Here is a 23,016-nt window from a genome sequence, read left to right as displayed (position 1 = left end):
AACAATTAGCTTATTTTTAAACATCTGGTCCACTGGTACTGACCCAGAAAATTGAAGGTAGGTGAGAAATTAGCAGGTTTTCCATACAGATACTGCAATTCACATCTTTGGCGCCTAAAACACAGCTAACCAGGAAAGAATGATAGAGTAGAGCTTGTTCAGCCTGGAGAAGAAAAGGCTCCAGACAGACCTTACTGCAACCTTTCAGTACTTAGGGGGGAGGGCTACAGAAAAGGTGGGGACAACCTTTTTAGCAGGACATGATGCAACAGAACAAGGGATGATGGTTTTAAACCATCAGGAGGAGACTTGATGGGGTGCTTGGTGCCATGGGTTAGTTGTTTAGGTGGGTTGGATTGGTTGATGGGTTGTACACAATGATCTTGAAGGTCTCTTCCAACCTGGTTTATTCTATGTAATAAAGTTCTATGTAATAAACTAGAAAAAAATATGGGGGGGAGGGGGGAGATTTAGCCTAGTTATAAGGAAAAAAGTTTTTAGAGTGAGGGTGGTAAAACACTGGCATGCATTGCTCAGAGAGGTGGTAGAAGCCCCATAGAATATTTTAGGTTGGAAGGGACCTTTAAAGGCCATCTAGCCAAACCCCTCTGCAGTGATCAGGGGTATCTTCAACTAGATCATGCTGCTCAGTGCCCCATCCAACCTTACATGGAACGGCTCCAGGCATGGGGCTTCTATCACCTGTTCTAACCATCCAGAATAACTATTTTTCTAAACATTCAGAACAAGTTTCACACCTATTTTGCACTATCAGACAATGAAATGCAGGTACAGAGCACTGTGGTAAAAGTGTCAATGGTTCACAGTACTGCTTTTGCTCTTAAGTTGCTCTTACCTCTCATGTTTTTTCTTTGTCAGTATGATTAATTTGCTCACCCAGCCAGTGCCCCCAACCAACACATGAATAGGAAACTGTAGTTCCAGAGGGTTATTAGTTCAGCATCTTTCAACAGTGACTGTATGGTCTGCTTAAAAAAATTCTATTAAAAGTGTGTTATGTATCAAAGAGAGCTTTGGATAAACAGAGGGCAGCAAGGGATACATGGTTAGTCACATGTCAGTGAATTCTGTTACTGTAATTCCCAGAAAAAAAATTGCCATTAAAAAGTAGAAACTCTGTGATCTGAGACCTTTTCCTGATTTTGTTCCCCAAAGCTTAATACAAGTGAATCACAGATGGATCCTTCTCGAGTTCCTTTGACTTTTCTGATTAAGCTGTGTCTTTTCATCTCTCTTCAGCACAAACTGAATTCTTCATCTGCCACACCAGCAACAAATGGAAGAACATGTGACACCACTCTAAACAAAATTCTGGAAGTTTCATGCAAAACCTGTGAAAATTCCTGCTCTGGTTCTCACAGAGTCAGACTTTTGATTCCCTGCCTCCAGAGCACAAAGCTGGAGGTACCCAGCTCCTCAGCAGCATCCCAAGCACTATGAGGGCTAGGGTACGTGATCTGCCATTTTGTTGTGTGCTGTAATGCACCTGGCACAGAAAGGTATATGCCCTTCAGAACAGTCATGCACAAGATACTAATGCAAAGAAGTAATGGTGAATAATAATTTCCCCATAAGATCCATTTGAAATAGCCTGTATCCAAAAGTACTCAGAATACTTGGGGGGGGAGAACTAAATCTATTTAAAAACTAGTTCTCTGGTACTAAACTTGGCTCACATCAACCCCTTAAAATGAAACAAACAAAAAAAGCCAAACCCAACCCAACCAAACCCTAAGCACTGTAGATTAGTTGGCTTTTCACCAACCAACTCCTGATTGAAAATCAACTGCAGATGGGAACAGAAGAAAGCAGCAATTGCAGCTCTCACAGCAGCCGCTCGCTCTTGGCACGCTCCAGAAAAATATCATTGCAAACTGGTACCTTCTGGACCATGCTGCAGCCTTTGCAGCAGATATACAGCCAGAGTGCTCTTGCTGCCCCCATTAAGATAAACAGTGCTTTCTGCAACAAAGAGAAAGGAGGGATTAAGGCAAGCAAAAAGAAAAAAGGGCTCAGATGGGAAAGCTTAGTTTCCTTACAGCTAAGGGATATGTGTGCAACTCAGCACTAGGAGTGAAAGCATAAGCCAAGAAATTCATCCTCTGGCTTGTCCTTGAGAATGCCTGGATGGGAGGGAAGAGTCATCCTGCACAGGGCAAATGGGGGCTACATTACCCCAAAGTGTAACCACCAGCCAAAGAAACAGCAACAGGCTGGAACAGGGGAAGACAAGAACACTGGACAGTTTTAAGCTCCATTAGAAGAGCAATGAAGAAGAAAGAGAGAGTGTGATGATAAAAGATGTTTTGTGCTGTACTGGCAGAGGAGCAGAATTGATGATGTGATGAGTCAGTTCCCTCTCCAGCATTAACAATCCTCAACATGCATCTTCCAAAAGCAGCCTCTGTCTCTAACATCAGCAGTACTTTCCTTGGGACAAGGATCTGTCTTCTCTAAAATGTAACTCTTCTTTCAGGGGAAAACTACCAGTACTCCATTACAGATTATTTTTGGGGTGGAGGGACTGCCTGAGTAGCTGATTGTCTTCAGGGCAAGAGAGAATATTTTGTACCAAAATCCAGTTCATGTGAATGATCCTATTTATTCTACACACTTCCCCTGTTCTAGCTGCCATACTCAGAAGTACTAGGAGAATTAAACTTGAAAAATTGAAAACTGTGTCCATTTCCACATGCAGAATCAAACTTTGCAGGATTTGTTTAGCTGGTTATTTATTTATTTGATGCCACTGGATACAGTCCCCATGCTCCCAAACACTCACTCCCTTGTGCAGGGTGTTTGCAGTGACTATCAGAGAAATGACACATTGTGTCTTGGCAAAAAGATGTGCAAAATGAGGCTTGACTCAGAGTCCTGCTCACCAACAGCAAGAAAAAATTCCCCTCAAAGTTTCCTACAGAAGCAGAGCCAGAAGGTAACTGTTTCTTGATTAATTCTCTCTGGAGAATGAGATCTTGGAGTACCCCTGCAATACTGTGTAGAAGTGTGGGGTTTTAAAAAGAAAACAATGTCTGTGACAAGAGATAGCCCCAGAAGTATTAGTTTCAATCATTTTGTCTCATTTATCTACAAGAAAATAACCTGAGAAAAGAAATATCATTAGAGAGCAGAAATAAGACCCTTGCATTAGGAAACCATTCACCAACATGGCCACAGATAAAATATCAGCTCTGCCTCATGACTCACCTCTGAATCTATAACTATTTAAATACCAAAGTACTTTGACTTTTATGTGGCCATGACAAATAGAAACAGGCAATTCAATTCACATCCTCAGTGTGCCCTCCACCCAGCCAGCTGCTTTCTCTTCCCCCTTTTTCTTCTGCATCCTCTTGAAATCCTACCTCCTTTTTCTCCCCAAGGAGTATCCAACCCAAGCACTCACAACACTGCAGAACCATCTAAAGAAACATAGAAACGTTCCATGAGTTGTACAGTAGCAGCTTTCATAATATTTACACAGTAAGATGCTGCAAATTTCTTATTATAAAGAAATTCTTTGAAGCTATCTCCCTGCTCTTCAGCCAGTGCTGCTATCAGCCCCACCAAAAGAAGAACAGAGTGCTAATTAATTGCTGTGTCACACTGAAAATTAATATATTCCCCTGGTTTTGACTGGGGTCTCCTGGGGTATCTTCACACATCACAACCACAGTTCTGCACGGGCTCATGCTGGTGCCTACTGCAGCTTCCAAAGCAGTTCTGACCCTCTACATGCTCAAATTTCACTTTGGAACTTCCTTCTTACCCACACACACAAGGGATGAATAATAAATGAATAGTGCTATCCAAAACACTGACTACGATGGGTGTACCCTGAAATCTGCATTTAGGGCCACCAGACACCTTGCAAGCAATTTGTTTATAAACTGTCCCACTTGAGATTGGCTCATCCCCAGATCTTGTGCAAAGGAGCAATTTGCTCCTTGTGTCCCAGCAGTGGGGCTTCTGGAGGTTGATTTGGTCACAGCACTAGGATGTTGAGGGGTCCATGCCTTCTACTGGCTGCTGTCAATGGCACAAGGACACCTTTGTCCACACGGGAAATGAGAAGGTGAAAGTAGACATGGCCATAGATGAAACGAGATTGCTTGGTGTGGAAGAGCTGAGGTGGGGACAGGCCAAGGACACCATGCAGAACTCTGCCAAGGTGACCTGGCATCCATCTCTGCATCCTATGACTCAATTTTGTCTGCAGATGGTGCACTGCAGGCAGAAACTCAGTGCAGTATAGTCCATATTGGTCCTTCCACCAGCAAGGAAACATGCTGGCTTCACGCTTTTAATTAAAACAACTGTTTGAACATTGCACAATAACCACAATCCTGCTGCAGAGAACAGTTGCTAAAAGAGCTTCAGCTCTTTACAAGCCTGCAATCTTCAAAAGAAAAAGAGAGGGAGCTCAATTTCCATTTAGGGATCTATGAACACCCAGGTTCATTTCTGATGTGGAGAGCTGCAAGATATGGACCCGAAGAGCAAAGCTCCGTGGGTACAGTGAGAAGGAACTGCTGGACCCAGGCAGAGGTCATTCACACTGGCTGCAGTTCAAAGCAAAATGTGTCAGAATGAAAATAAAAAGAACTGGAACTTTTTCTTGTTTTTCCTTCACCTGTTAACTCTTCAGTGCTGAGCTCCTCCAGTTTGCACTTTCAAGCTTACACATATCCAGTGTTAATGCAAGATTTAATTCATCACCACTGACACCCCCAAAATGTCATTGGTGGGCCTGGAAGCCCTGCAAAAATATTATCTCACCTGCACTAACACACCTCAGTTATTTGATCTCAACAAGATAGGACTGTACCAGCCATTTTGAAGAGCAAACCTGTGCATCAGTAGGCAAGCCACTAACAAGGCTTGTTAGCACAAACTAACTAAAGCCAGGAGTCCTGGCTCGTGCTCCTTCCTCTCCCAGTTGGAATCTCTGCCTAATCAGCCTCGTTCCCCAGTCCTGACAATGGAGTATCAGAGCTCTATCCCAGCTCTGCATGTAACCATTACTGCATCAAAACTAGATTTCCTGCTTTACTTTTTCCATCCTACTCACTTTGCTTGTGTGGGAGTGTGTTCAGACCATTGCAGCTCAAATACTCCAAAACTTCTTTTCCTGCCTCATGGCATGCAGCAAGGACCTCTATATGAGCCATCCCTGAAGTGTGAGCTCAGACAAAGTGCCAGTCTCTCACAGGTAGCTCCTCAGATACCCCGGGGTTTAAACTATCAGAGAAGGGGAAGCCTGGATTTCTAGTTCTGTGGATTAGAAGCAAAATGTCCTCTCTCAAAAGATGACCTTAGAGGACTTAGTCTCAGAGCCTGCCTGTGTGTGATGATGGCAGGGCCATGGGAACAAGCTCCATGGCACACCAGTTTCTGACCATTTGGCAAGCTATTGATCTGGTGGTAACTTGGTCTGAGGTACACAAAAAGTGTTTCCAGTGCTGGAAAACCGAACCCGTGCGCACAGCCCTGCTTACATCTAATCCACACAGGTGGCACTGATGAGAGCCTGAGTCTGTGTAAAGACATCCATTTGGCTCAAACTCTTCCCTCAAGACAGAGCTAAAGCTGGACTCGAGCCTGCACCACAGTTTGCAGGAAGGCAAGCTGCTCATGGGCAAGTCTGGACTTGGAAATGGACTTGAACATATGGTCCATTAACTGCACAAGCATATCCCAAAAGCTCTTCGGAGCTTGACAGCTGCTGACCCTGAAACCTAAAGATCAGCCATTATTTCAATGGCAATAACTTTTGCAGAGCCCTCCAGCTACTCTGGACCTGGATTTTCACCCTTTCTTCTGCTGCCAGAAAGGACTTTAGTGTGCATGCTAAACCCAAAGCCTTTCAAGTTCATTTGCTGTGGAGCTCTGTTGTGCTTTGGGACAGGCTGAGTCAGAAACCATTTATCAGGTCCTCTAGCAATGGCTTAGACCTCCACCCAGAGCTATTTAGGTCTCTGAAACTTATGCCAGTTCTTACCAAGTTCCTTTTAGACTCCAAATATCAAGCAAACTCTACAGCTTCACCATTTATCTCCCACGGGTCGAAGTATGCACCCAGATGGAAGCACCTGAAACATTCCTGATACCAAGGTCACTGTGTGGGAACGTGTGTGGGAAGTTGGATCAGACAAGTGCTGTTTCAGCATTAGGTCTTATGGGTCATAACCACCCAGGTTACGTCCCTATATCCTAGAGAAGGATGCAATGTGCATGTGGCTCCCTCCATCGTTCTCCAAGGGAACTCATGACATCTGTGATGCATTACAGTCTTTTCAAAGCAACTTTGTCTACATTAAGTAGAAATATTTAATTAGCACTTCATTTAGAGCATGTGGTACAGCTCACAGTTCCATTTTGGGCCAGAGATGATTTTCAGGGGTGGGTGGAAAACAACCGAAAATGCCAGGAGGCCAGTGTAGTTTGCAGCAGCCACTCACTGCTCATTTCTGTTTTCACATTATTGCCGACTTTCCAGGGAAGCTGCTGTAGTTTGCAGCCCCAGGGAACTGAAAACATGCAGCAAATCCACCAAAAAGAAGTCCTAGCAATGTCTTACAAATCGCATGTGTCACCTCAAACCTGTTTGTCATCTGTGGCTACTCTGTAGGTGCAAGGTTTTCAGCAGGGAGGTTGCTCTTGGGGCTGCAGGTCTGTGGAGCTAAGAAGTTCCTTCTCCATCCATCTGCCCTGCCTGGCCATGTGGTAGGGCAATGTGCCTAAGTCCTGCCTCGCCCAGGGGAAGCCCCAATGATTCAGACACTTCTCTGAGTCATCCTCCCTCCCCAGCCTCCCCAGGGAGAGGCTAGTGTGCTGCTGGCCAAAGCTAGCAACAGTTAGTAAACCCTGGGCCATGGACAGTGTATGTAGGGGTGGTTTCACTCCATCTCCAATCCAGTAAGTAGCTTACTCACCCAGGCACACAGGTCCTTTACTCCCTTCCATAATATCCAGCCCAAATTCCACTTGCACATCCAAATTCTAAACAACTTTAGACCTAAATCTCTCCAGCATCATTTAATGGAACTTACCCATCATTTTATCAGTTCCTGTGAGATTCAGGTGTCCATACCAGCCTAAATATTCCTCCTTGGAAGGAGAGCAAAGCCTCAGATGTCAGCTTCATGCCATGATTGAGAGAAAGTTGAAAGACATCTTACAGACATGTAAGAGTGAAGTCATTGCACTAGAAGTGCTGGAGTGATCCAGCTATACACTTCACACTTCTCAAGCTGAAGGGTTTTTTTTGTGTCCTCTTGAACCCTCAAACCCAGTTACCTCCTAGGACTCACAAAACCCCCCAACCAACCAGCCAGAGAACCCCTTGGTACATGTAGCAAATATATGGTAATATTATCAGAAGACATCTTTACCAGACTTATTAAATATGATAGCCAAAGAACAAGATCAAGCAGTTGTGGTCTTCTGTGGTTTTATACCTAAGTGTACAGACATCTACCTATTTATACAGATAAAGACATAAAAATATATCTATTTTTATACATACATGGTAAAAATTCTTCCTTGGCTGTGTGCATATAACTGCTACAGGGGCTGTTCAGCCTGGAGAAGAGAAAGCTCCAGGAAGACCTTACAGCTACATTTCAACATCTGAAGGAGATCTACAGGAAGGCTGGGAAAGAACTGTTCAGAAGGGCTTGTAGCAACAGGATGAGGGGCAATAGTTTGAAACTGGAGCAGGGAAGATTCAGGCTGGATATAAGGAAGAATGAGAGTGGTAAAATACTGGCACAGGTTGCCCAGGGATGTGCCCCATCCCTGGAGACTTTCATGATCAGACTCAATGTGGCCCTGTGCAACCTTCACTACAGGAAGGTTGGACAAGATGACCTTTGAGGGTCCCTTCCAACCCAATGCAACTGGTGAATTTGTGACATAATAAGGAGAGAAGGAAGACATCCTAAACCATGATTCTGCTGGCTTTCCTTCTCTCCACATATTCCCTGGAAGATTTCCTGGTGGCACAAGCTGCTTCATGTGTATCTTGTTTATTTTTGGCCTGCATAACTTCCTCTGGAGCTAGCCTAGCCCTTGTTGGGAACACAAGATAAATCTGGATTCATTTGAAACTCCCATTTGGAACAGGCAGGAGTGTCTTCCTTGTCAACATGTCAGATTAGGAATGCTCCATTTGGTATAATGGAGCTGGCCTTTGGTTTAATCTAAAAGGCTCCATAAACTTCCATTGTCCTTTATGCTCCAGAACTTGCAATCTTTAGAATTACAGATTTTTTCCCCCCACCCATCTTCATTAGTAGTTGTCTCTTAAATTATATTCCTTTGCTATAAATCAATTCAACCCTATCCAACAGAGATGTTCCATTTCTTCTGGCACAAGGAAGTGTTTTTGTCAATCTGAGAACAATACAGTTGTAAAGATCTGCAAAGTTCAAAAAAATGTGTCAAATTAGGGAAGAAAACTGAGAACAAAATCACTGCAGTACAGAGTGGAACCAAAATTACTTGTCCTGGCATAGCCTTCTCAGGTGTTATTGGTCAGTCACTTCAGCCATATGTTGTAACACCTACTTCTGAAAAGTTCTCATTGTTATCCTCTTGCCTTGGAGAAGTCTAAATTCATTCATTCATGAAGGAGATGAATGGAGTAGTAAAAATAGTCTTGTACATCAGCAAATTGTAGAGTTCTGTGAGGTATCACTTCATGGCAGACAAAATTTTCTGAATCCTGTATCCATCAAAAAGATTTCTTGGATTCTTTGAGAGGATAGATAAACTAGAAATTCCGTGTGCTGAGCTGGGACTCAGGACATCTGAGTTTAAATCCCACCTCCGGCATCTACAGCATCTGGGACCCATGCATCTATTGTGTGACTTTCAATGAGCAACAGTCTTTTATTTCCCAGTCCATGGAACAGGGAAAATGACCCTCCCTCACGCTCCCATTTTGTCTGTCTGATCCAGTTAGGTGAAAAATTAATCAAGGCAGAGCCTGTCCTTTCACAGAAGTTAACCAGCCAGCACTGAACAGACAAGTGGGACCTGGTGCCAACATTTGTCCAGCATAGCATGTTTTTCAGAGATTGTTCAGCCCCTTTGGAGGATGGCTTCTTGCCCCCATTTGAGACCCTATAAACCAACATTTGTCATGCAAAGGCTGTTTGTACCAGTTGTGTCACACTGGAAAGGCAGTGTCTAGAGGTGACACTGCTGCATCTCTACCAGAGCATCAAAGCCAAGCTGCGATAGTGTGAGGAAACTGCTGTCATGAGAGAAAGTGCTTTGCATGATGGACAAAGCCAGGAAAATCAGTAATTTTCTTAAATGTATCCAGACCCTCAGCCCTGTGTAAACACAGCAAACCAACCACATAGAAGGGAATTGTGTTTTCTTCCATTTTCAAGGTGCAGGTAGGTAGTTCCCATGACTCGAATTTGTAGTGCAAGGTAATTGAAATCTATGAATGCTGGGGTCTAGCTTTTCTGACCTAATTTTCATTCATAAATATTATGAATAGCTCAGAGTTCCTGTGGTGCTGATTCTATGCTGCCTAGCTGATGAGCTACGAGACAGAAATGTTTGGGGGGGTGGGGTGGGGTTGTACATACATAATTCTGGGAAACCAAATCAAATCCAAAGAAATCTGCATCATGACAGACACTTTTACATCCTGGCTGACCACAGGCACACTACCTGATGACAGATAAAGTGACCTCAGCGTGAGCTGTGCCCCAAACTCAGTACCAATGGGGGAATAAAACAGCAATCCATACAGAAAAAATAGATTACAGAAGATGTTTCTCCCTGTTTCTCAGCCCCTTGAGCCTGATATTTATATTGAATTCAACAACAGCAAAAAAAATAACCAACCCAAACCCCCACATAACAGAAAACCACAACAAGAAGGCAAAACACAACAATATAAACATGCCTTTCAATTTAAATTTTCCTATGATGGGCTCTCCCATAGGCCAGGGTTCAGCTGATGGCACTCATTTGGTTTTGACGGGTCATTTAGACAGCAAAATTGGTTTGGTCTTGTGTAAAGATTTCTGCAACACAAGCAAATCAAGTGCTGTGCCTTTCTGCTAGCACAGCACAATATAGAAAGCAATTAGAAGGAAAGAAGAAATAAATGAAGGAGATACTTTCCCTACAAGGTGAAGCTTTGTAGGCAACTTAGCATTTGTAAGTTAAACGCCTTCCTAAGGTGCTCTTCTGCTTCCATTATTGCAGAGGAATCCAGAGCAAAAGGTAGATATTTTAAAGAAGGAATGCAAGAGGAGTTATCAGGTCTTTCCAGCTCCAATACCCAAACTCCAAAGTTACCAGTAAGGTAAGAAATAGGAAATTATTAGGACAGCACCATCCTTTACTTCCTTTGTAAGAAATCCATTTCCTAAGATACATATACAAGAAAGTGACCTGAATGTTAGTTATGGCCATTAAACACATTGTTTCAGCGACTCTAAAACACAATCTGGCCACTACTGTTTTTGGAAGGGGCACATGGGTTGCATTTGCAGGGCACTGCACACATGTCTGTCTGGCAGCTGCAGCCCTGCATGAGCCTGAACACTCTTTTCTCCTAGTTCAGCACTTCAATGATTTGGAGAAAGCTCAGCACATCCAGGAAAACATTCACCCAGAATCCTCAGAGCTGAAACAAATAAAGCTGTCATACATTTTTAATGATTCTCATCCATTTAGAATGTGAATATTCATCATTCTTGCAAACCAGTGCCTAATTGGATTCATACATTTTTCTTGCTTAAATGTAGAGCAGAAAGGAAGTATGCTGCTCTGAAGCTCATTTCACCCAGAGGAGCCTGACTTATCTTGTGCACAATAATGAGATAGCAAGCATGCAGAGTTTTTGCTACTTACAAAGCATTAAGAGGCAAATACAAAGCAGAACTCCACAAACCATGCCAGCCTCAGGCCTTCCCACCATCCCAAGCAGTAGTTTCATTGAAGTCATGGGCACCTTGGTGTTTGCTCTCCCAGCTCCTGCTCACATGCCTGATGTGTGCCGAGAGCCACATCACTGGGTCAAAGGAAGAGCAACACATAGGCAGAAGACAATGGAGAGGAGAGCAAGATTATTATGCAGCTGCCATCCCTTCTGCAGCCATCACCCCCTCCTTCCCTCTTCTGCCCCTCATCTCTGCATATCAATTATCTGTAAGTTTCTTCCTCTAATTTAGGGAAATGGTAGAGACCAAACTTCCAGGCTGGAAGGTCTAAATACATCATCTTACCCCAAAACTAGCTTTTGAAGCAGATGCTGAGCAGCTTGAAAGAGTAGGGAGGGATCTGCTCTGCAAGGGTGGTCTGTGTTATCAGCTCCTCTCTGCAGAGCATGGCCCTCATTTTAACCTCTCATATCACCAAAGGTTGCTGTTTTCTATTTTCAGTGATGATTTGAGAACTCTACAAGATGCTTCTTAAAAACAAAACAAACAACAACAAAAAAAAACCAAAACAAACAACCACACCATGAAATCTCCAAAGGATATGAAAAGCTCTTAATCTGGATGGCAGGGGATCAACACAGGAAGTCAGTTCTCTGTGGTGAGCTGCAAACCACAGGAGCCCTCAAGTGCCCTTCACTCCTCATGGAGTGTTTGCTCAGATCAGGGTGAAAGTCCAAAAGCAGAAAGCTGAAACTGCCCTCTCTGGAATATGTTTGTTTATCAGAGTGAAGAATAAATAGTTGGCTGTGCTGTGGTTATAGCTGCATCTCCTGAGAAGCCTTCAGTGTAGCTAAGGATATGCATAATGCATGTGGGATAAAAACAACACATACATTTGGGGATATTTCCAAATCCAAAAGCTGCACATTTTTACTGGTTGGTAAAGGAACAGGAAACGCTGAGCACCCTGGTGGCAGTACCCTGCAAAGGTACCTCAGCTCCAGAAAGATACCAATGAAAGTCAGAGTTACATCAAGAAGGTTGGAAAAGACCTCAAAGATCATCAAGTCCAACCTGTCACCCAAGACCTCATGACTACTAAACCAAGTGCCATGGCCAATCCCCTCTTGAACACCTCCAGGGATGATAACTCCACCACCTGCCTGAGAGCACATTCCAATGGCTAACAACTTTCTCTGTGAAGAACTTTCTCCTCACCTCGAGCCTAAACTTCCCCTGGTGCAGCTTGAGACTGTGTCCTCTTGTTCTGGTGCTGGTTGCCTAGGAGAAGAGACCAACCCCCTCCTGGCTACAACCACCCTTCAGGTAGCTGTAGAGGGCAATGAGGTCTCCCCTGAGCCTCCTCTTCTCCAGGCTAAACAACCCCAGCTCCCTCAGCCTCTCCTCGCAGGGCTTGTGCTCGCAGCCTCTCACCAGCCTCGTTGCCCTTCTCTGAACACCAGTGGTACCATGCAGAACGTTGCCAAAGGACAGCCACAAAAATAGAGAAACACATATCTCATCAGTTACAAGAACTTACATTCATACAAGTGCTGTGAAAACCCCTGTCCTTGCCCTAATTCACTGATCAATTCCATTTCTGTCCCATTTTCAGGTCTGCTTGTACAGACCCACTCAACACAGGGATAATGACAGAGTTTAGTGCCACAGACTAATAATCCAAAGTGAACAGTTGTACATTATGTGCCAAAGTATTTGGCCAAGTGCATCTAATTTTAACAATAATTCATTGTTATTAAAATAATAATAGAGATGCAGCAAATTTGAAAATCATAACACATGTCTTCCTCAATAGAAAAAAAAATCTACTTTAGAAATCAAAAAGGAATTGTTTATATTTTGATTTTCCTTGCATCAAAGGCTTCCCATTTTAGCTTCCTTATAGCATCAAAATAGCACCAGGGTTAAGACTAAAATCTAAATATGCTCTATTATATTTGTATTAACAACAGTTCTAATTTCAGGCTCCCTTTTTCCTGAGTTGCATTTTTCTATATTTCCTCTTGAGAGTTGTCCAAGATCACAGCCTTGAATCTAAAACTTTTACTCTTTTCTTGTAGGCTCAGTTCAAAACCCAGGATCAAATTATTTCCTGGAGTCTTAGGTGTCTCTGAGATAGATAAAACACTGTTTTAAGAAAAAGAAGCAGATTATTTAACTTGTGTCCTGCTTCTAAAAACAAAACACATTTTAAAAGTGAAACTGAAATAATAACAATGTACATTGAGGCATAAATTTAATAGAATAGAATAGAATAGAATAGAATAGAATAGAATAGAATAGAATAGAATAGAATAGAATAGAATAGAATAGAATAGAATAGAATAGACAAGGTTAGAAGAGACCTTCGAGGTCATCGAGTCCAACCTACCATCCAACACCACCTAATCAACTAAGCCATGCAACCAAGCACCCTATCAAGTCTCCTCCTAAACACCTCCAGTGATGGCAACTCCACCACCTCCCTGGGCAGCCCATTCCAATGGGCAATCACTCTCTCTATGAAGAATTTGTTCTTAACATCCAGTCTAAACCTCCCCTGGTGCAGCCTGAGACTGTGTCCTCTTGTTCTGGCGCTGGTTGACTAGGAGAAGAGACCAACCCCCACCTGTCTACAACCACCCTTCATGTAGTTGTAGAGAGCAATAAGGTCTGCCCTGAGCCTCCTCTTCTCCAGGCTCAGCAACCCCAGCTCCCTCAGCCTCTCCTCACAGGGCTGTGCTCCAAACCCCTCCCCAGCTTTGTTGCCCTTCTCTGGACACGTTTCAGCAAGTCAACATCTTTCCTAAACTGAGGGGCCCAGAAATAGACACAGTACTCAAGGTGTGGCCGAACCAGTGCAGTGTACAGGGGCAGAATGACCTCCCTGCTCCTACTGGCCACACTGTTCCTGATACAGGCCAGGATGCCATTGGTCTTCTTGGCCACCTGGGCACACTGATGGCTCATGTTCAGCCTACTGTCATAGTATAGTATCATAGTATCAGTCAGGGTTGGAAGGGACCACAAGGATCATCTAGTTCCAACCCCCCTGTCATGGGCAGGGACACCCCACACTAGATCAGGCTGGCCAGAGCCAACCAGTATCCCTTTCTGCCTGGCCGCTCTCCAGCCACTCTGACCCCAGCCTGTAGCACTGCATGGGGTTGTTGTGGCCAATGTGTAGAACTTGGCACTTGGATGTGTTAAATAGCAGCCATTTAAAATGTTGCATAAGTTTATATAAAATTATTTGCATATTTTCCAATTAATACATCATTGCTGCTAATATTGTAAAGAAATCAAGCAAGTGGCTTGAAGAAAGCAATTCTCCAAGAAGCTGGACAGTTAAATGAGTAAATGAGCTCTGCTTTGGGTAGTAATCGTTTCTTCTGGAGGAACACACAGAAAAGAAACTTCAGTGTCTTTGCATTTCAGTATGTCTGTGCTCAGTGAGTAGGTCATTCAACAGGGAGAAAACAGCCAGGAGTTGAAACAACAAGAAAGTTTGTTTTCTTCTCCCAACTTACACATACAAATGAGGTGTGAGAGGCTGAGTCCTGTTAGCTCCAACACTTTGGCAGGCACATTGATGAGAAACAAGTGCTTTGGTTTATTGACTTTGGGGAAAGCTTCCTTCTGTTCATAAATGCATTCATTTTAGTTGTCAAACATGCTTGGGTAAACTTACTGCTTTTCTTCCTGATGCATCAGAATGCAAAGATTTCAACTCATAATTTTAAGCTGCTGCTTTCCTGACTTTTAAATTAAATTTCAGGTCTAATTAAAAAAGCATTTTTCACACTGACTGGAAATGAAATCAGCCATCCTGTAAATACTTTTCCCTATTTCTAATGTAATAAAAATTGAAAACTTGATGATCTGGATGAATGGCTATGGAGTTACAGGACCCTAAACAGTCCTGTAAACATTGATCTATGAAATCTTCTTTCCAAGAGCTAACAAACAAACAAATAAACTCAACATTTACTAGGAAGATATTGTAAAAGTACAAATGCAAACCAACTTTAATCTGCTCTTTAAATCTAATGTTTGACTGTTGAAACAGGTCACATCATACATGCATCCTGGGGTGCATCAAGAAAAGTGTGCCCAGCTTCTAGGGAGCTTCTCCTCCCCCTCCACTCTGCCCTGCTGAGACCAAATCTGGACTAGTGTCCAGATGTGGGCTCCTGAAATCAAGAGAGACAGGTATCTACTGGAGACAGCTCAAGAGAGAGCTTACAAGGATGACTGGGGGGGACTTGACCATCTCTCCTGTGAGGTCAGATTGAGAGACCTGAGGCTGCTAAGACTTAAGAAGAGAAGGCTGAGAGGGAATGTTATTAATGTCTATACATATCTAAGGGGTGGGTGTCAAGATGAAGGTGATGGTCTCTTTTTGGTTATGTCCAGTGTGAGGACAAGGAACAACAGGTACAAGCTAGAACACAGGAGGTTCCACCTCAACATGAGGAGAAAATTCTTTATGGTGAGGGTCATGGAGCTCCAGAACAGGCTGCCCAGAGAGGTTGTGGAGTGTCCTTCTCTGGAGACTTTCAAAACCCACCTGGATGCATTACTGTGTGGCCTGCCCTAGGGAAACCTGTTTTGGCATGGGACTTGGGACTTCATGGTCTCTAGAGGTCCCTTCAAATCCCTACCAAGCTGTGATTCCATGATCACAACTTTTATTTGCAAGTTAAATCTCTTAAATCAGTTCCCCCAAAATGTTTCCCTTTAGACCAAAGCAAACACTGTGGCTATTGAACAGCACACCACGAGAGGCAAAGCTCCATGCGGTGGTGTAAGTGGAAGATGACTGGAATTTTGTGACTTATTTATATTTCTCTATGGCCATGACAGCAGAGAATCCAGAGCAGAAAATGTTATTTTCCCTCGCAGCCACAAGAGGGAAGCCTTTTCCTTCTGCAGCTCAAGGGAAAGTCTGTTAAGGAGCCCCCTCAGCACATGGAAACCATGGGGAGAGGGAAAGCCAGCTCCTTTGATTGAGCAGAAAAGTTTGGTGTAATTTTCTAAGTCAATAAATACATACATAGAGTCAATTAAAAAGAAGCCAGCCAGCTTGCAACCTCACTAATTAGTTATATATGCATGTTGGTGGCTTATTGTTCTGGGGCTTTTACATGAACAATTCATTTCTATAGAAGCCTGAAGTGCTTTTCCTCCCTCATGTGGGAGTCTGCAAAACCTGCACTTTATTCAACGTGTTATGGTCACTGGGGAATCTCGTGGGCTTCTGCTGAAAGGCCAAATAATTTGAAGTTAAATCTTCAGTGACAAAGTATGGGTTTGTGGTAGACTGGGAGTTCATTAACTGTAGGTCCAAATGTCAGGCCTGCTATTAAACCTTGGCAGTTTATGGTGCGTGTTCTTCTCTTACATGGCCTGGTTAATTATTTGGTGAGTGAGAGTTGCACTTAACCTGCAGGAACGAGCAGGTGTTTTTCTCTTGTTGAGTGTTAATGAGGCAGGGCCACATCTGTACCTCCAGGGTCACTTAAACCTTTCTATTGACTTCAGAGAGCTTGGGCCAGTCCTCAGATGACCACGACTGTGAAGGGGCTTGCAGACACTAAGCCACAGCATTGCTGGAGGAACCACTGTGCCCTTGGCTGGCAAATTCTGTGCCCGTTCTGAATCCCATGAAGGTGCTGCAGTGGCTGTTTGGGGAGAAGGCAGATGGCAAAAGAAGACTAATGTCCAGCTAAAATCTGCACAACCTCAAATCCAAAATGCATGGCTCAGGTCAGAGAACTCTTTGCAAGGCTGGGAACCAAACCCATGAGCACCACTCTGCTATCATCTGCAATCTGCCTTTTTTAAAAAACAGAAATCCACTACTTGCAGGAATCCTCAGGTGCCTCCTGCCTAACTTCATCCAGCAGTGAGCACAGGCTGTCACTGTGAGCCTTCCCAGCTGCAGGGCAAATATCCACATCTAGAGGGAGGTGAAGGAGGATTAAACAGCAACTACTGCCTGCCCAGGAGAATGTCAAACTCAGGCCTGAGATTAGAGATGAAAGATGCTCCAAGGTGTGAATATAAAACATGAAACACTAAAGAAGAAAGGAAAGTGTGAGCTATATTGTTGTTCCAATTTAATAAATAGTCTCTCAGGATGAAGAGCAGTAAGAGTCTGATCCTGTGCTGGGTCCTAGTCACACAGCAAACATGTTTCCTTCCAGCTACAAATGAGCAGCTACTTTCCTTGAAAATGGAAACCTCGGGTCAAATCAAGCACTACTCAAACAGGCTCCCTTGAGACAAAGGCAGCAGTAGGGGCTGGCAGGTCCTGCTCTGCCACTCAGCTCAGAGCAGATACCCATCCTTTGGAAACACCTGAAGCTCTGCACCATGCCCAAGAGGTGGGTGAAAGGTGGAACAATCTGCTTCCCACATTTGTGTGTCTACCCATCCTCCGTGGAGCCAGGACGTGGTTAACACAGCAGAGTGAGGGACTGTTGTCCTCTCCAACGGTCTAGGGAGGCTCCAGCCTTCAGGCATAAACTTGCTGCCTCTGGTTGTACCTGGGCTAATTTGGCCTGTAGTGTTTTCGGTCAGCTCTGTGCCTTTGTGTCCCTGTAATGGGATTGTCTGCTGGCTTTTCAAGAGCTCTTGTACAAGTATCTGGATCCTACATCCCTTTATTCTACCTTCAATTCAATCTCTTGGTTTTAAGGACAGCTTTTCTCTCTCCTCCCACTTCCCATCTCCCTCTTGCGGCTGCAGAGTCAGGAAGCGTTTATATTCCTGTAACACTTGATAAGCCCGGTTAACAAAAAAAGCAGAGAACAAGTAGTACCAGAAGGGATACAATGGGATTTTCATCTATCACTGTGTTTGTACGAGGCTATTCTCTACAGAGCACTGAGCACAGACCTAGCACTAATAGACATCTCTATACTAGTCTAACTCAAGCTGTGACAGGTTTCAGGTGATACTGCCTCCACCATGACTGTCTAGTCCAGAGCCTGTTACCATTTAATATACACTGCTGGTTGCTGGAAAGACCAAGGTAAGGCACGGCTGGCTGTCAGTGGTGAAATATCTGAGACCTCTAGTTTTCACCAGCTGAAATTTCAAGAGAATAAATTATCTGAAGTAGTTTAAGCAGTCTTTAGAAAGCCAGCTCCTAGCAAAAGCCAGCTCAGCAGCCGTTCTGACAGCTTTCCAACCTCTCCTTGGGAACCCTGTCGTCTTCTTACTGCAACATCATTTTTCTGTAGCAAACGGACATTGTTCTGGCTGTGCACTGCACATGTACAGCCCTTTGTATGGTATAAACCCTAAGCTGGTGGTTGTCAGAATTCATGGAATAAAGCTTACCCAAAGGGAGGACTATTTTTCATTACCAATGAACTTTGTTTTCAGAGAAGAAATTGCATGTCACAAAAGCCCTTTACTTGAAACAGGTCCATAGAAGGGAAAAATAATCGAGATCGTGTGCTTTATTTATCACCAGAAAGGGATGAGGTTTTTAAAGCAGTTTTGTACTTTACAGCTGCTATCAATTCTGACCTTCCCATATAACTCACCAGAAGTCTCTGATTCAGACTCTTATTCCTCCTCCTTTAAATAAAGGGAAAAAAAGTAATGAATTTTAACAAAGACATCTTTATGCCTCGGAGTTTCTCAGAAGTCTGAATTAAAGTAGCACTAAGGAAAAACAAAGAGCTTCAAATACTTTGAAAATAGTTCTCTTCCTTACCATGGGTGACCCTTTATTTGCACAGTATTTCTTGCTCCGTTGCTTTCCCAGTTCTCCAGCCACGTATGTAGAAAGGACCTGACATAAAAGGACACAAAACAAAGAGGAAAATGTTGGAGGCTTCTTGAAACAAATATCAGAAAGCAGTAATGAAACAAAATTAAAAATCAAGAAGTTCACACACTTTTCACCCATGTGGAGTCCACTTCATCTGCTGGGAATGACTGAACATCTTCTGTTCCAGGTTTTATAAATGGCATCTTTTTCTTTACCACAGTACCTGCTTTTTTCTACAACCCAGTGAAGGGACATGGCTTACATAGGAGATAACTGAGGAGTCATCCATCTCCAGACTAACTCAAATCAAAATAAGTGGTTTGGATACAAATGTGCTGCTCCTGATTTACTCCTGAGAAACAGATCCACATTCAGAGGCATGAGAGTGCCTCATCTAGAAGTGTAACTTTATTTAACTTCAGTTACAGAAACCTTGGTGCTAAGAATGGAAAACTTAGTCCTAAGACTTTGCCCACCTAGCAATGATGTGATTGATGATGCCCAGATTTTAGTTGCTCTCCTGCAGCAGCTCTTTTCCCCCCCATGGCAATGCTTCTGAGCATCTCCCTTAATGAGTTACTTGGGGAAAAACAAGTTCAAGCCGTTGCCTAGTGAGAGAAGGTTAATCTGCTGTTAGATACCAATCCTTCTGCATAATCGGTGACTATCTCTTGATGATATAAATAGTATTATTAATTACACTGATATTAATACTGCCACTAACATTGTAAGTTTCATCATGGATACAAATTGAGTTTGCTGCAGGATCACAAGTCATTAACAGAGGGAATCTGCAGATCGACCTTCTCTGCTTGCCTAAGCAGGGTGCAGGCACAGACCCAGAAATGGACACTACAGTGATGGGGTATTTTTCATTTTCAGACCACCATCACTTTATTTCCCTGGATAAAGGCTCTGAGCAGATAATGTTGAGATGTTATGACCCACCATCACTGTATAATGCTGTGACTTGTTTCTGTTTTGCCTCTTGAAATCAAGCAAGGGAAGGCTGCACTCAACACAAACTATGAGACACTAGGAAAAACCAGAATGCCAAATACCTAGTAGCTGTTTATATGCATTGCTAAGTCAAGAGTCTATTTCATTTACCCTCAAGATACTGGTTGGTCTTATTTATTTGGACAGACAAACAGACCAGCAGCTGGTGTGGCAGAATCTCCTTAATTCACCTCCTTACCTTTCTCCATTTCCATACATTTAAATTCCTCTAGTAAGTTGGGTAGACACTGGAAAACTGCATGCCTGTCTGCCTGTCTTTCCTGCCCAAGCAAATCAATGCCAGAGCTTCATTTTGCATAAATACCCCAAACCAAAGTTGCTTCTCCCTCCTCATTGGTCACCACAAGAAAACAAAAATAGTATCCCATTGAGATTACTGGTTTGTCACATTTACTGTCAGCTCAGAAATTCCTGTTTCTAACAATATTTCACTGCCTTTACCAGTTTCTGCTGCAGCTCTAACTGGAACCAGGCATAAAGTAAAGAAAATCTTTGGCACTTGCAGAGATTGGTGGGGTGGGAGAAACTGCCTACCCTCACAAAGAAACAAAGGAAATCTCATTAATATCCATGTCTGCAGCGACACTGGGTTCTGTTTCTTTCAATCTAGCCATTAATCTGTTTTTATTACTTTCATCAATATTGTCATCCATGCTTCTGCTACTTTATCCTTTACCCAATTAATTAATGCTAAAGATTAAAGTGCAGCTGCCTAAAACATCTCACTGAGATTAAAGGTGAAGAAAACCCAAACAACCAAAACCCAACAACCTAGAAATAAAAGTTAGATGAAAGAACCAATTCTGAAAGAACAGGTAGAGCAACATTCTTAGATGTCAGAAATGAGCTGGTCTTCAAAAAGAACTGAGATGTCCAGAACTACTCATTTGTGAGGCAGATCAGGGAAAAGAAAGAAAAAGCAGCAGATTTCCTTTTCTGCTTAAAAACTGTTAAAATAATAGCCACACTTAGACAGTATTTTATCTGAGCACACAAAACCACAACGCAGCCCAGACCAGTATACAATCAACGGATTGCTTCGCCTTCTGCCCGGGAACAACAGACCTCCCTGAGGCCCTGCACGGCTGAGCTGGCTGGAAACTGCAGATGGAGATTCCAGCTTCAGGTTGCTGCTGGCTCGCAGCCTGGCTGGGATTAATCAGAGGCTATCACCAACCATTTGCTGTTCCATGACTCAGGGGCTGGTGTAAGCACAGACATTGAATTCATGTGGCTCATAAAAAATGTGCCTCTAATTACCATTTGCAAGCATGCACTCTGTCAGGGGCTGTTAAGGAGTTGTAGCTCTCGGTGCAACGAGCATTAAGGCAACAAAATATTTTGAGGCTTTCGAGACCTCATAAAACCAAGGGTTTGTAACCATATTTAATACCAAAATCTCAACCTTCAGAGATCAAAAATGGTGAGAGGAGTGGTTAAACAAGGACTAAACCTATACACCACACTTAAAAAACAGTTGTGTCTGGGAAGGACCAAATGAGAATTTGTAAAGCCACTCTACTGGAAGAATGGGCCATGCATTTGAACTATGGATGAAATGTTACAACGGTGAGTTGCTTCAGTGGGTGGGGGAAAGAAGCAGCCTGAACCCAAAAATGCTGGGGAGAGTGATAAAAGCATAAATTGGCACATTTGTAGCTATTACCATTCTTTTTATATTTCTGAATTAATTCTGGCTTCATAAAAAAAATAACAGCAGCCTCAGAGAGAGCTGCAGACGTACAGAGGATTTCAGGACACGGCACAGAGTAGGTGAGTAGTGCCTGGGTGATGTCAGTCCATGTAAGCATCAGAGGAAGGGTGCAACTTGCCCAGCCCTCCTGTCCCCATGCTCCCCTCCAACAGCAAAACTGGTGCATGGAGAAAACATCATTATTACCTTTTTCACCCCCAGGACTGCATTTCTTCCTGTGTACCTTTCTTGCTATGTACCTGCCTCAGGCACACGTTTACTACAAGCTGGGTCCTAGCATCCACAGATCTGTGTCATTTGTAGTGCAGCAGCTTTGCTGGACATGATCCAGAGCCCATGGTGCCTTGGCCAGGCTGATCACAGGAGTTCCTCCTTAGCCATCCCAAAAACTACACCAAGAAACTCCCAAGGCAGTTTGTATTCCAAACAGAAGGCAGCTGGCAGTCTTTGACTTCAAAATATCAAACAGCCTTGGATTTTACCTCAAGTTAATCAGTTAATTGGAGTTAAGTACTCAGACATTACACATCCCTCTTCTCCTAATGAAGAGGCCACCTCAATCAACCAGTCTCTGCACACAGTCCACTCATTCTCTGCCCTTCCAGCATGCACAGAATTATAAGATAAAGAAATCAAGAGAACTTCAATGGAATCCAGAGGGTTTTCAAACCCAAACACTTAAGCAAAGCCTTGGGATGCATGGGGCTAGGGTATTGCAAAACTATTACTGAACCAAATCTTGGAGGTTTTGTCCCACTTGGTGCCTCTTGCCTATGAGCTGGAGTTTGGCAAGAGTGTGCAGCCAGCACACTCTTTGTTACAGCAGAACCTTGTAGAGCACAGAAAAGGACTTTAGGTCCAATAATAATTGATGGCAAGTGATCACTCTGGCAAGTAATTATTAGCAATAAAAAATAACACCATCTCACTGCTCATAGATGAGGCTTTTCATCCGCAGTCTAAACAACTCCATGCACTTGTGATTATTATTACTAATGCTTTCAAGGAGTAGGAAAATTTCACTGCTAGGTGAAATAATTTGTCCATCTAGTTGTCAGCATCAGAACCAGCACAAGAACAAGAGGACACAGTCTCAAGCTGCACCAGGGAAGGTTTAGGCTGGAGGTTAGGAAGAAGTTCTACACAGAGAGAGTGATTGCCCATTGGAATGGGCTGCCCAGGGTGGTGGTGGAGGTGTTCAGAAGGAGACTTGATAGGGTGCTTGGTTGCATGGTAAAGTTGATTAGGTGGGATGGATGATGGGTTGGACACAATGATCTTGAAGGTCTCTTCCAACCTGGTCTATTCTATTACTACTAACTAAAGGCAAAGGCCCAGACTGGCCCTACTAAACCATGGATCCTCCATTTTTAGGTTGTAGACACACCTGAGCTACCTGCCACTGTCTCCATGGAGCGGTTTTCCTCCTCTTCCTATTTTTTATCCTTTCCCTCTTGCTGATCCCCAGATGAAGCAATCTGTGTGCTCTGGAAGAGGGCAGCCAGGGACTGTCACCTCTTCCATCGGTGAGACAGGACCCAAAAGAGGACTGTCTG

At 43.4% G+C, this 23,016-nt stretch overlaps 1 long non-coding RNA gene across 1 annotated transcript in view; it reads right to left on the bottom strand.

Annotated features, from left to right (window-relative positions):
• The window catches only part of LOC137446890 (uncharacterized), a 157,359-nt gene that overhangs the window by 17,756 nt on the left and 116,587 nt on the right, over positions 1–23,016 (bottom strand). Inside the window, exon 3 of the long non-coding RNA XR_010988748.1 lies at positions 18,670–18,747. This is a non-coding gene — a long non-coding RNA (uncharacterized lncRNA). The remainder of the gene's footprint in view (positions 1–18,669; positions 18,748–23,016) is intronic.

The sequence above is a fragment of the Melanerpes formicivorus genome, unplaced genomic scaffold, assembly GCF_026170545.1.
Source record: "Melanerpes formicivorus ecotype bairdi unplaced genomic scaffold, bMelFor1.0.p_v2 SCAF_19, whole genome shotgun sequence".
Lineage (NCBI taxonomy): Eukaryota > Metazoa > Chordata > Aves > Piciformes > Picidae > Melanerpes > Melanerpes formicivorus.
The sequence above is the reverse complement of the archived record's forward strand: the minus strand, read 5'-3'. Positions and strand labels throughout refer to the sequence as shown.